The following is a 10,279-nucleotide window of genomic DNA, read 5'->3' on the forward strand; positions in this document are numbered from 1 at the left end:
TGTGAGCGGGGAAATATTAGCTGAGAAGTAATAAATCATATCCTGGGGACTACGCACACAACCAGGAGCAAGGGAATTAAACCATATTTTAGCATCACCCTTTAATGTGAACAGAAATAAGTAAAGATATAGTAATAACAAATTTTTTCCTCATGAGAAAATAGGGTGGCTATATCATTCAATTTAGTAAGATGTGCCACAGCAGTTTCAGATTCATAGCCATAAAAAGGATTAGATTCAACCAAAGTAATTAACTCAGGATCGACAGAGAAATAATAATCCTTATCAGAAATGCAGATAGGTGAAGTAGCAAAAGAAGGGTCATATTTCATTCTAGCATTCAGAGACTTTTCTTTTAGCTTAGCTAACAGTTTCTTAAGATCGTATCTATCTTTGCAAGCAAAAAGGTCTCTAGCAGTTTCTTCATCCATAACATAACCCTCGGGCACAACAGGAAATTCATATCTAGGGGGAGAATCTTCATCATCACTTTCATCAGTATTATCAGTTTCAATAATTTCATTCTCTCTATCCCTAGCAAGTTGTTCATCAAGAAATTCACCTAATGACATAGTATTATTAAGTAGAAGTAGTTTCATCATAAGCATCATGCATAGAAGAAGTGGCATCATCAATAACATGCGACATATCAGAATCAATAGCAGGTGCAGGTGTAGGTGTCGCAAATTTACTCATGACACCACAAAAAAATACACTTCCGTGATCATACGTGTTTGTCACAGTAGGTCACGTTTTCTGTCATCCACGTACATCCATGACGATTTTATAAAAGAATCAAGATAGTCATACCTGTGCTGTTGTAGAAGTGTTCCATGACATTACCAAAATTATCATCACGGAAGTGTCCACTTCCATGACGATAAATCGCGCGTCACAGAAGTGCTTTCGTTAAGGGTGACCGACACGTGGCATCCACCGTAACGGAACGCCGTTAAGCTATCGAGACCGGTTTTGGATCCGATAACCCGTTAACACCCCCGACCAATGGGGATTTTCCACGTGTAAAATCATCGTTGGCTGGAGGAAACACGTGTCGGCTCACCGTTGGGACAGATGTCATCCACTCATTGGACTGAAGGCACCTATGATACGTCATCACATGGCATGGCCCAACAGAGGCCCATTCCTATGAAAAGGCCGGCCCGTTTGACTTGGTCAAAAGGTGGCGGGCCGGCCCACGGAAAGCCTGTTCACGGCATGTTCGCATATAGCCCATTTACAGTCCGCTAACCAAGGGACCGTTACGACCTATCTGAATTAGGCCCAGTAGCATCATCTGGGCCATCCAATATGATTCCTGCCTGTATGGCCCATGTATGGCCCATGACGTCTTTGAGCCCATATGAGGCCCTTTGTAACTCTTGGCCCATTAACGGCCCGTGGTGAAACTGTCCCGTTAGGCACAGTGTATCACTTTATACCCATTAACGACCCATTAATCCATTGGGCCGTTTGCAGCCCATGTTATCTTTCGGCCTTCTTAGGGCCCATTTATTCTTGGGCTCATTTCCAGCATTCGGTTACTTACGGCCCGTTACTGTCATTTTCTGCGTGTCGGCCAAATTCAGCCCGTGGTTACAGTCGTCCCGTTTGTGGCCCGTTAATACGTTGGGCCATTTTCATAGCGTCTTCAAATACGGCCTATTAACGATGGCCCGTTATGGTCGGCCCATGAACGGACAATTCCAACTCTAGCCTGTTTACGACCATAATGCGGTCTGTTATTGGCCCATGTTTGGCCAACCGATCATACGACCCGTATAAGGCTCATTGATGATACGGCCCACAGAAGGCCCATTGTTTCTACGGCCCGTAGAAGGCCCATTGTTTCTACGGCCCATAGAAGGCCCATTGTTTCTACGGCCTGTAGGAGGCCCAGTGTCACTACAGTAAATATGTAGCCCATGGTTATTTTGGCCTAGTTTTAAAAAATAGGTTATTGAGGCCACTAGCAAACCGCGGAAAAAGAGCTGCACTGACTACAAGCAAACAAATAAACAAGACAACAAGGAAATAAAGAAGCAAGCAACTAACGCTAGGCTATCACGGCTGTTACACATATTACATCCACTGGGCATCAAAGTTCGCCACCAGTGCAAATAAACGCGCCGACCAAAGAATATAAAAAACTGAGAGCACTTTAGAAGGCACTAGGCCTGGCCAGGTCGGGCCCCGCAAACAGCCAAAAAATCTGCTTAGACCTCAGTTGTGTCATCGATAGATGCTTCATTCCTAGCTGTATGGCATGATAGTGCGCAAGGCAGTCCTCTGACATCTTCATTACATCTTTGACTTCAAGTCGGAGCTGAGCTGAAGCAAGCCTTTCCGCTTTAAGTTGAGACTGAAGAAGTCGAACTGATTGAGGCAGTGACTGCACAGAGGTTGTATCACACCTGCTGGTGCGTAGCTTCAACTCACTGTCTTCATCAAGAAAGGACCTTGGGGTCATCTCGATGTCCTCAAGATGGTTTGGATCACTATCTTCCCTAAAGTTCTGCCTCGCATAAGAGATGCGACTCTGAAAGAGAAACACAGAGACATGTAACAGGTTTCACAATTATATAAGCAAATAAATGGATCTGTTCTGCATAAGGAACATGTTTTTACAACTACAATTTAAAACTGGTAGTTGTTGCAAACATCCAATCAGATGTAAACAGGAAAGTAAACAATAGTGGAGGAAATGATGCCTATCCAAATCTATACTAGAATAAATTTGAAGGCTTGAGAAGGATGAACTTACATTACATGTTAACATGGGCTGGACAAAGCCCTTCTTCATGTTGATGGAAGGATAATTGAATAAATTCCCCAAAGAAAATTCTTTATAAGCGTTGCCATTATTCTACATTTTGCAAAGAGTAAATATAGATCAAATAATATTGGAAGAAACAGAGGATAATGAAGCTCAGGTGCAGACTGTTGATACATAATCAAATAGCAATTAATTAAGTACAATGTTACAAGGCAAAAGGGAGAGAGGTACTGACAAGAGCAATGCAGAGCCCAGTATTGTTGTGAGATCGTATGATCCTTTGAGAAAGGAGATTCATCTGAAATTAGTTTTCATACAAGAGAGAAGGTAAGGCACATGCAGAAATTTAGGAGTTCAAAGTTTGAATTGATATCATAGGCAGTACCTGACGCTGGGCTCTCAGCAGTTCTAATAGGGGTTTGGCCACTGGAGTAGGGGTAAAGTGTGGTACAGTGGGCGTGTGTTTTCTGTGGCTGCTGATCTATCTGATTTAACAGGTATCACTACCTTTTCCAAATACCTAGTTTGTACTCCTTGAGGATATGCACTCACCCTCTTCCTTTTGGACATCTATTACAAAAGAACAACATTTGACTAGAAAGACATAGTATGACGACACACGGAATAGGTACAGAGAATGGATAGGTATGGCATATACTCATATATGATGCTTAAACTAAGCAGATGGTGTAACAAAGTAGAAGTAATGCAAGAGGTCAGATGCAAAATATGTGCGACCAATACAACCTTGCCAAGTTAGAGCAAGCACCTTGATGGGTGAATAAGATAGGCCATCCTCCACCATGCCAAGTTTGTTAGGCAGTGGATTGTTCTGCAATATTCCTCTCGTGCGCCCATTCTCATATTCATTTTGATAATGTTCAATATCTGACATGCATGAAAACATAAAAACAAGTGAGATTATATTTGTAATGCAGAAGTGATTCTAAGCCAATACTACCTCCCTGTAAACCCCTTCGTGCTATCTCTGCAATTGTTTTAATAGATGTCATGCATGTTGTAATTTGGTGTGTGCATTAATATAATGTGGCCTACTACTCAGAATATGAGAGCTCCAGAAGTGATGACACTTCGCAGATGATAGCTTCAACATATAGTAAAGAAGAACAAGTCGACCTGACCAGACAGATTCAAAATATACTAAAGGAGAACACCTCGAACTGACGAGTCGACCGCAAGAGAAGAGGATCATCTTAAAGAAGAGCAGAAGAGTAAGCAGATTCAAGATATTACACGTCTTTCAATACAATGTTGGTTGGCTACCCATGATGAACCAGAGCGCACATAGAAATACTATTCCTTCTGGTCTCTCCATATGTGGCTCACATGAATTTCAAAACTAAAGTAGGAACATTAACAGACCAATTAATCATCTCTTAGTTTTACTAATATTAGCATAACTTCAGATATGAATTTGTACAACTTAGCTTGTTTAGCTCGATGGGTGGAGCAGTGCTATTACGACACGAACCACGTAGGCTGATGGTGGTCATCATAAAATGGGGAAACCGTAAGCATGATGAGTACAGTGTTGACCGTGGCAGTGGGATGGCAGATCTGAAGTTGCAAACCGTGCAAAGGGTAGTTAGCAACCGATGCTTGCTTTGAAATAACAACTAAGATTTGGTATGGACAATAAAGTACAGTCAACAAGTGACAAAGAAATGCAATTCTGCTGTCTCTCTATATGTCGCGACATGCATTTGGAAACTCACCTGGGACCTTTAGCTAACCAATTAAATGTGTCTGTTAACTAATATGTGTATCATATCACAATCATATTTCAACACTAAGCTTCGGAATTTTGAGTGTTGTGTTGTTTAGCTTGAAGGGTGGAGTAATGCTAGTACGATAGAAAGCACCTACGCAGATCATAGTAGAGTAGATAAATGGGGAAAGCCTTAAGCATCAAGAGTAAAATCAAGAAAGTGGAACTAGCTGGACCAGTGGGTGGCACACATGCTTTTCTAAACGAATATAGGAACATTAGGTGACCAATTAAACGTTCTCTATTTTAGTGATATGAGCATCATATCAGATTTGTATTTCAACACGTCAGCTTTGGGTTGAGGGCTTGAGGAGCCGTGCTAGCACTACACGAAGCAACCTACGATGATGGTAGTGAATATAAAGGGGGGAAACCATAAGCTTTACGAGTATAGTGTCCGTGCCATGGCGGATCTGAAGGTGCAAACCGTACAAAGCTACTTCGCAACCAATATTTGCTTTCAACTAGCCACTACGATTTGGTACGGACAAGAAAAGTACAGTAAACAAATTACGATCTATTTTTCGGGTGAGATCAATAACTTAAGCACATATGGAAGAGTACCACCTCTCTTGCGACGCCGTGTATGCCTCTGCTGATACGTTGAGGGTGATGCGGGTGAGATGGCTGTCGGCGGCTGTGAAGAAGACTTTAGACGGCAGACGGCCGGGTGGGGGGATAAATCCTGTAGCCGTGGACGAGGCGGTCGTAGGAGCAACAACGGCAAGGTGGACGACAGCGCCGATGAAGCGAGAGGACGCGATGAAAGGATCATGGTACAGTGTCGTGGATGAGAGACGCCCATCTCTTGCAGTGGACGACGGGGTAGGGGTAGCGGCTCCGGCAAGGTGGAGGATGGGGTGGCGGACGGAGGAGGCTGGCGGACAGTGGGGAGATTGTCGTAGCGCCGACGGTGTATGAATGGGGAAATGGAAAGGGAGGGGGGATCTCAAACTTTGCGACGCGCTTCTCTGAAATGTGGGAAAGTTACGAACTTATCCCCCATTTAAAATTTCGGACATCACGTCGGTTGGGAGTACGACTGTAATCTCGCATCTCCCAAATATTTGTCGGTAACTATTTCGGGAGAGGAGAGGGTGTTTTGCTGCCCACGGTTGGCGCCCACGGTGTATGAACGGGGCTGACAGGTAGGGCTGTTGTGTCACGTTTGACGGAAGTTACACATCTGCCCCTATTTAAAATATTAGCCTACATCAATTTCGGACGAGAGTTTGTTTTGCCACCCACTGTGTATGAATGGGAAATGGAGGGAGAGACACATATCTCTCGGACGAGCTTGAATAAAATATGTTTTGCCGCCCATGTTTGGCGCCCACCATGTCTGAATGGGCTCAAAGCCCATCGTGTCACGTCTGACTGAAGTTACTAGTCTACCCCTATCGACAGCAGTGTAAATCTGGTCGATAAGGATGTCTAGTGTTAGGGGTAGACAGTAATTTCCATCTCGCAAACACTTGATTCGTGCAACCCACAAATTATAGTGGGTGTTTAGCCGCTTCGTTCAAAACTTGGGGGAATTAGCATTCATGTTTGCCTTGGGCCCTGGCAAACTAAATTCAAATCCAATTTGTATTTGATTATGATTATCCACAAATAATTCTACGTTTTGTTATTTATTTCTTCAAAACCACAACAAAGATTTATTCCACCTTTATATATGATTATGATTTAGAAATGTCGTGATCTTCGAATTCACTAGGATGGATACACTTTGAGTCAAACAGTTATTTCATCCAATATAATATGCTCACACGAAAAACAGTTCACCTTTTGTCAATCATACAAGCACTGAGGATTACCTCGCCTAAAAAATTCGGATCATTGCAACACATGGACAACATAGGGGGTCTTACAACATAATCCATTCAGAGATATGACACAACATGCAAGTACAATAATCTAATGACAATGTCAACTGGTATCTAGAGAAGAACTAGGATAACCCTAGACTTCAGATAGTAGAAACAACTGGACCTCCTCCGTATTCAAATGCAACATTCTTACTTCCTCCAATTCTTGGGTAGCTTGCATAATGTGTGCTGCTAATTGCATAATTTCCAGCCTCAAGATAAAGATTACCTCATTCATGGCAGCCACACCATCTCTTTCTGCCTCTAGTAGAGCCTCAAGAACAATAATATCTGTGCTCAGACTGCTCTCTGGCGGTGTTGCCTCTGAACTGCTACCATCTGGTAACATGGATGGCGCACTGCTTCCAAAAATAGATTTTGGGGTTGTACATTGTGTCCTAGTGTGAACGACATCCTGAAATGTTTCCGCTGGACATAAGTAAGAGATAGTTATTGCATGATCCAGGCAGTAAGCTTACATGGTAAACGACATAAGAATTATTGTCGAGCGTGGAAAGCTATATTAAATGGTTCGAAGAAGCATCAGCCAAAAAGAAATTAAAATGGTAAGATGAAACTAGGGCTGTAAGTGGCAAATAGACGACATCTGCCAGTCCCATCTAGTTAGCTTTTGGTAGCTCCTTAGTTCATTTTCCTCAAAAAACAAAAACTCTTTTGAACTATCATACCACTAGTGGACTTTAATCGGGATTAAACGGGACCCAGTTGACATCCCTAGTTGAAAGGGAGTGTACCACCGCTATATTTAAGTTGCCAAGGCATCTAAGCAGTTGAAATAATCTGAGAAAGCACTTAATAGTGTGGCCTCATATAAACTATGAAGACAGTCTTGTGATGAAGTTTAGAGGAAAAGTTAAGGACTGAAATGAACTAGGCATGCATTTCTTTATGATAGTACAGCAGGCACTGCTGACATATTGGCCAACTCAGGTATAGCGTAACAAGTAACAAACAAGCATTCGAATCAAGCAATATAGTAAAGCACAAAACTAAACTATTTGTAATTCTGTAGGATTACAGGTTGAGGGCACAAGAAAAGAAAGCCGCCCACTCGCATTACATTTCACATGTACTAAAACACACTGGCTTACCATATGTTGTTGTGAAGCCTCGCTGCTGTTCCAACGTTCTTTGAAGATATCGTCAGCATCCCATGGTTGCAAATCTAGTTGTTGTAGTTTATTTTGCACCCACTATTTAGGTAAAATTAATTTTAATCGCATGCACTGGTCCGAATTGATCATCAATGATTCATCTAAACTAATGAAAGAAGGGTGTGTGCATACACGACAAATATATGCTTCCCTCTATTTTTATGCTTGTTCCAGGTGCCAGCCCCAAAAGAACAAATATTTTGCTTGATGGGGTAGGCAGCTCCATAATTAATAGAAGAATCAAATTACTCATGCAACTTGGGAAGATCAAGAACACACAAACAAGTAATGAACAGAGGCTCGGAGCAGTGATGTAATAGCTAGCATCAGAAAATGTAGGGTAAAACAAACAAAAAGCAGCGGAACCACATGCTAGTTTGCTGTTGTGTAATTAAGCATAGAGAACATTAAGCAGTCTGATGGAACCAACAGGTGGCATCAAAACAATACCATTATGATAAATATAGCATGAAAGAAGTAAAATATTAGGCAGTGATATCTAGGAAGTACAGTAATACTTAGGACAAAACTAAAGCATATTAACTATATGTGCACTGGTATGTAATTTAGCACATGTAACATGTTCACTACTAGAAGTATGGCCCTACAGGTGCAAGCAGAATAACGCGTCTCATGAAAAATTGAAAGATGCCTTGAAGAAATTCAAAGGTGCGGTGCTTATGCTATGAAAGTGAATGTAGGCGCCGGCCGTTGGATAATAGTACCAGATTCTCGGCGGCGTATGGGTATCGTTGCCATACTTGATAGCTAAGGATTGTCGATGGTGCTCGTGTTGCGGTAGAGTTTGGGCCGGCTATCGCCATCGCTGAAGCGACTCCGGTGCTACGGTTGCGGCGCCTGTCGACATACAAGAAAGCTCATCTGTGGTAAGTGAACAATTGCACGATAAAGAGAAAAATCGAAGGAGTACAAATCGAAATAACCTAATGAGGTTGCGACGTCGGTAAAGTAGGGCCGGTGGATTTGCATATGGCGTCCGTGGAGCGGGTGCGGTGCAGTGGACGAAGGCTTCGGCGGGCGCGTTGTACAGTGCTTTCGGTGAGGCGGATTTGTTGCGGTGGCTAGTCCTATTTATAGAGGCCCTGGGCCTCTCCCCAAATATCGAGCGGGAAGGGCGCCAACAACGGCCATTTTGAAGGGGAACATCTAGTACAAGTTATCCTGACTAAAGTTGGTCTTCGGCTGCCAAAAGCACTGGCGATGACGCTGTCTTGGGCTCCATGGTGACCTCCATCCTGCCGCTCCACTAGTCTTGGTCTCGTTGCACTGAAATGGCAACCTTTTCCTGATGCCTCGGTACTCCACACGTGTGCTTGCCCCCTTTGAACCAAAGAGGAAACAAGGACACTGCGCAGGCCGGCGCCCGGCTGGCGCCCGTCTGGTCTCGATCGTCATGGATTGCGTCACGAGAACCTCGCGAGGTATCCTGCCTTCATCTCTCCACCTCCTCGCGGTCCTACCTGGTGAGGCCGTCCCTGAGGAAGCCTTGCGTCGTCCGCCCCGCGAGGCTTGGCCCCTTGCGAGGGTCTTGAGTCTTGTGCTGATGAAGATGGGCCGTACTGGGCCACCACTTGAGCCACGCCGTAGGCCGCAGGCAGGCAAGTCTGGGGACCCTCGTTCCCAGAACACCGACAGCGGCTCCGTATCGTAAAACACGATGAATCCTTCTCTCTGATTTGTTTCCTCCCCGAAAGTGAATATATGGAGTTGGGGTTGAGGTTGGTGGAGTCCCAGGGGGCCCACGAGGCAGCGGGCGCGCCCTGGGGGGGCACCCTGCACCCTCGTGGACAGGTTGTGGGCCCCCTGATGCTGATTCTTTCGACAATATTTTTATTAATTCCAAAAAGTTGCTCCTTGGATTTTCAGGTCATTCCAAGAACTTTTATTTTTGCACAAAAATAACACCATGGCAGTTCTGTTGAAAACAGCGTCAGTCAGGGTTAGTTCCATTCAAATCATGCAAGTTAGAGTCCGAAACAAGGGCAAAAGTGTTTGGAAAAGTAGATACATTGGAGACATGTCAGCAACTTAGAGTCATCCGGATCAGTGTCAAAGCTTGCATCGACGTAACCATTTACGAAAAGCTCTTTGTCACCTCCATAAACGAGAAACATATCCTTAGTCCTTTTCAGGTATTTCAAGATGTTCTTGACCGCTGTCCAGTGAGCCACTCCTGGATTAATTTGGTACCTCCCTGTGATACGTCTCCAACGTATCTTTAATTTTTGATTGTTCCATGCTATTATATTATGTGTTTTGGATGTTTAATGGGAATTTTTATGCTATTTAATATTATTTTTGGGACTAACCTATTAATCGAGGGGCCAGTGCCAGTTTTTGTTTTTTTGCCTATTTTAGAGTTTTGCAGAAAAGGAATACCAAACGGAGTCCAAACGGAATGAAACCTTTGCGATGATCTTTCTTGGACTGAAATCAAACCAAAAGACTTGGAGATGAAGTCGAAGATGCAACGAGGAAGCCACGAGGCAGGAGGGCGCGCCCAGGGGGGTAGGGCGCGCCCCCACCCTCGTCGGCCCCTCGTAGCTCCCCTGACCTAGTTCCTTCACATATCTATACTCTTATACCCTTAAAACATCCAGGAGGGTCACAAAATCACTTTTTCACCGCCGCAACCTTCTGTATCCAT

The sequence above is a fragment of the Triticum aestivum genome, chromosome 3B (assembly GCF_018294505.1).
Source record: "Triticum aestivum cultivar Chinese Spring chromosome 3B, IWGSC CS RefSeq v2.1, whole genome shotgun sequence".
In the NCBI taxonomy this organism is placed as follows: Eukaryota; Viridiplantae; Streptophyta; class Magnoliopsida; order Poales; family Poaceae; genus Triticum; species Triticum aestivum.